Source organism: Mycetomoellerius zeteki, unplaced genomic scaffold (assembly GCF_001594055.1).
Source record: "Mycetomoellerius zeteki isolate Tzet28-1 unplaced genomic scaffold, Tzet1.0 scaffold74, whole genome shotgun sequence".
Classification (NCBI taxonomy): domain Eukaryota; kingdom Metazoa; phylum Arthropoda; class Insecta; order Hymenoptera; family Formicidae; genus Mycetomoellerius; species Mycetomoellerius zeteki.
In genome coordinates, this window is record NW_017257764.1 from 398,252 (window position 1) to 403,221 (window position 4,970).

The following is a 4,970-nucleotide window of genomic DNA, read 5'->3' on the forward strand; positions in this document are numbered from 1 at the left end:
CTCTTTTGCATTAGAATTTAATAAATGCATGTTAGTTTGCTGAAGGATGAGGTAATTGTTACATACTCCGTATTAGAATTCTTTTAATCTCTATATATATATATAGCGGAAAGTCGTATAATATCGGCCAGCTTATATACATATAGATAAGTATCGGCCAAAGCTAATTTTCACTTATTCCCTTAGGCTAATTCTACAATGTGCTCTTTGTTTCCTGTTTCTTGCTGTTTGTCTCTTGCCTTCTTGATCAAAAAGGCAAGAGACAAACAGCAAAAGCAACAGTAGAATTAGCCTTAAATAATAGCGCTACACATTCACGATAGGATGCGCCCTATTATTTTATATATTGACTACATACATACATATGTACTTATACGAACGTATAAGTATGTACGTGGTTTTTTTAACGTTACAGTTTACAAAGAAAACATTATATATTTCATATGTGAATGTGATACATGTAAATCTTAATAATTTACAATATAAAACTTTCTAAATTTTTTCTACAATTTAAATGACTTGGCGCTGTATTATTCATTTTTACCTAAAAATCGGTTGAATTTATAACGGTTCGATATACTAGACAACAATTTTGCCCCAATCTCAAATTCTAACCTGTTCCTTTAAGTGTGATTTGAATTACAAATAACTTTTTTTTAATTTTTATTAAGTCTAGTTCAAGTTATTCTACAAAAACTTATAGAGCGGCCGGTACTACACGACTTTCTCCTATTGTTACATATTTTCGATGAATCTTCCACCGAGAAAAGGAAAATGCGTACGGCGTTGGATGAAAGCTACATTTTTGCATTCGATTTTCAATTTGTGTTGATTAATGTATTCTTTTTTAAATCGAGATACGCGAAATGCATAAGTGCTTGATAAAAATGCTTTTATCACGCTTCGGAATTCTTCCTTGTACTAAGCCAAAATTTACTGAATCAGTTTTTTTCAGACATAAATACGAAGAAATCCAAATTGAAAACAGATTATTGATGTTAAAATATTTTTAATTATTAAAAATTGGCAAGATAACTTTCGATTATATGGATAGATAACACAACCTAATTTAATTTTGATAATATTAATTATCAAAATTAAAGCTGATCTTATACTAATTTAAACTTGATTTTTAGTATTGGAGACTACAACATTTTATGTTTAATCGGAAAGAGAAAGAGTATTAGAGAAAACAAGGATAGTTCAGAAGCACGATGAGCGCGTGCAATGATTATAGTTGCTTGAATGTTTCGCCGCTAACGTCACAGCGACCAGCGAAGCGCGACGTAATTGCATGATTTATTAGTGCGACGATATCGATATCGATTAAATAAACGCGGCCTTACACATACCGAAACACGATAATTGCCGTTGTAAATGTGATGAGATTTTACGAAAACGAACGCGTGCTAGGACTCGTTTTTAGTTCTAAGGAAGCAAAAGTAGGTGAAAAAGAACGAAATCGAAAAAAAGAAACAAAGCGTGGAATTTGGAACGTTATCAAAAGTAAAAAAAAAAGCTAAACTATTATACTATACTTATCGATACTAACGACGTTAGAATTATTATGATTATCATGGTTATTCTTATTATTGATAATTCTCCTATACTCTAAACGACTAATTAGATTAGGACAGTTACGAAAATGATCTCTCTCACTCTTTCTGTCTATCTGTCTATCTTCTACCTATTATCTATCAATTTTATCTCGATCTATCCGTCTCTGTTGTTTATTCCGTCAATGGTGATACTTCACCGATCGAACTTCGATACGAACACTTTTGTCGCCAGCTCTCTTCACGTGTCTCTCTGCCTTTCTTTCCTTCTCGTTCTTTCTTTTTCCACCAGATTCTCTCTTCTTTGCTATTCCTTTCTCTTTCTTATTTCTTTTTTTCATTCCTTTCCACCTATCTTTTTATATTTTTTACATTGTGACTTTACTTAAACCGAAGAGATGGTCTTTTTACTCTAATCAATGTTCTAGTCGATTTAACTTTTACTCAACTGTTGTTCTCTCGTTAATAAAAATTTCGACAAAAAAAGCAAAACAAGATACAAAAAAAAACATATTCCGACAGTTTTTTTATTTCCTTCTCAATAATCGGCTCGATTGATCGGCACACTCTATCGGTATCATCTCGTCATGTGTTTTTCACGACGAAAAGAAAAGAGAACAGAAATCACTCGCTCTCATCGTTTGTCGCCTACATAGTAAAGTCTAGAGCGGAAGGTAAACGTGGTATGAATTGTGCGCATTTTCTGTAAATAACGGCATTACTTACATACGCATGTAACACGCAGCATCCTCATCGAAACATCGTCATTGTAAAAGAAAAACAGCCAAAAAGAAAAGATCTTACAAGGAGAAGATGGATTTAGAAAAGATTCGATTTCGATTTGAATTCGAAATGTAAAGAAAGAGATGTGGAAAGAAATAGTAACAAGATTTTATTAACTCTCTTTTTCATCTTTTTTCCCTTCTTCATTTCGGATTCAACAACAATCGAATCTCCTTTAGTTCCATTCATTCTGACCCGGAGAGAGAAAAGAAAAGCTTATTTAAAGAGAACACGAGTTTCATTGTAAATAAGCAAGGCGCGATTTCAGATTTTCGTGTCATCATCTTACCAGTTCTCGAACCTGCGAAGAAAGAGAAGAAAGAAAGAAGGGAAAATGCTTTTTTGGAATTTGCTTAATTGGAAATAATGAACGAATGATAACCACCATCTATCTCACTCTCTCTTTCTCGCTCACACATTCTTTCTCTTTCTCTTTCTTTCTCTCTTTCTTCCTTTCCCTCATTCACTCTCATTCATCGGAACATTAATCGCATCTCTTTACTCGACTGCAAAGCGGAAACGACTGTGATCTAGATTAGTGTTACACATCGCATGAAGAAGAAAAAAGAGAGAAACAAGAGAAAAAACAGTCGATCAGGGCTTAAATGCGACATCGACCATGATCATGACAATGTAGATTATGAATATCGATAACGATTAAGTATTTCTTATGGACTCACGCATATACATAAATACATAAATAAATGAAAAATCTATATATATATATATATATATATATAAAATTTTCGAAATAGTTAATATTAATAAGATATTAATTACTAAAAATTGCCGAATATTGGTCTCTTCAATAATTTTTTACTCAAATACTATCAACTTTACAGAAAAACAGCAAAAGAAAAAATTGTTTATTTTCTTCTCATAGAGCTCTAAGAATTTTTTCAGAATTTTTCATCGACTTTTTAGTACTGCATTTTCTTATTGGCAACCATTTTTATCAACATGAGAAAATACAGTATTAAAAAATTCTGAAAAAATTCTCAAAACTTTATAAGAAGAAAATAAACAAATTTTGTCTCTTACTGTTTTTCTGTAAAATTGATAGTATTTGAGTAAAAAATTATTGAATATATTCAGCGATTTTTAATATCTTGTTAACTATTGCGAAAATTGCAAAATGATAGAGGACTTCTCGACTTAGTTTAGTCCATTCTATCTACACATGAGCGCTTTGTCGAAACTTACCGGACACCCTGTATATATATTCATATTACGCCACGCATAATAGAGAGGCTATGCGAAAATCGTCGATTTTTCTTTTCTTTTTTCCTTTTATGGAGCATTTGTGTAAGTAATTTGCATATGGAGCAAAAAAAATGCAAACGCATATATGTAACTGCAATTAATAAAGTATACCTTGTAAAATGTAAACATACACGTAGCGTGTCATACTTCCGTACTCGTCGCCGCTCGTCGCAGTCGTCGCGCTCGTGTGCTCATTCGACTAGAAACACTATAATAAGGACGGAATTCATAGACGTTGCTCAAGATTCGAGATGGCTTAAGTTAGTGCGTGAACCAATCAAAGGCCGGTATTCATAGTCAGTTCTTATATTCAAGATTAGCTGCGTTCAGCAGACTCAACAGTTTTGCAACCGTTTTATGATTGTCTGCTGAGATAGGACCATTCTTCTAGATCTAAAAGTATGATCCAATCAGCTCGAAGGAAACTTCCAACAGTTGCAAAACGAACGTTCTGCTGAACGCAGCCGTTGTCTTAAGTTCAGCCTTGAAGTGTCATGAACCAATCAGAGAGCCGCGATAGCGTATTAAGACATTACTTAAGATGGTTTTGAAATAAGAACCGACTATGAATACCGGCCAAAGAGCCGTATTAGCATCTTAAGACATTGCTTGAGATTAGGGCCGAAATCCATACGCTGGATTCACACAGACTTTACGATTATGACTAAAATTTTTGTACGTGTGATGGCCTTTACGAAGAAGCGATCGAAGGGAACAGAACAAGATGCCTCGCTCGAAGAAGCAAAATGTATTGCTAAATACGCTCCGATCTTAGCACGGAATCCATAATTCGGTCTTAATCTCGATCAATGTCTTAAGATGCTAATACGGCTCTCTGATTGGTTCATGTACTAGCTTAAGACCATCTCGAATCTTGAGCACCGTCTATGGATTCCGGCCTTAGGTGCGGTCCCATGATGCGGAATTAGCGCAATGAGGAATTGGCGGAACGCTCGTGATTGGTTTAGAAAAGACATATTGGCGGAGCGCAATTGACGGAATGCTTGCGATTGGGCGGACATTGTTCCGCCAATTCCGTATCGCGTATACGTTCCGCACCATGGGACCGCGCCATTAAGGTGCATTCTCATGCAAGCGTCAAGCATCAAGCAGCAGAAGCAGCAACCAATCAACGAGGCGATTTCTACAGTGGCGTAAAAAAATGCTTCTATCCTATGGATGTAATACCGACACGAACCACATCTACTTTCGAGGATACTATTTTATCGACAGTGTCAGAAAATGGATGTAGTCACGTAGTTCCGAAACCGAAAATGGATGTACTGGCGATAACAGGAGAATGGCCTCTCTCAGGTTTCTCTCATGTATATTGCCACCTCATTGCCACCATGTGGTATGAGTGTCTGC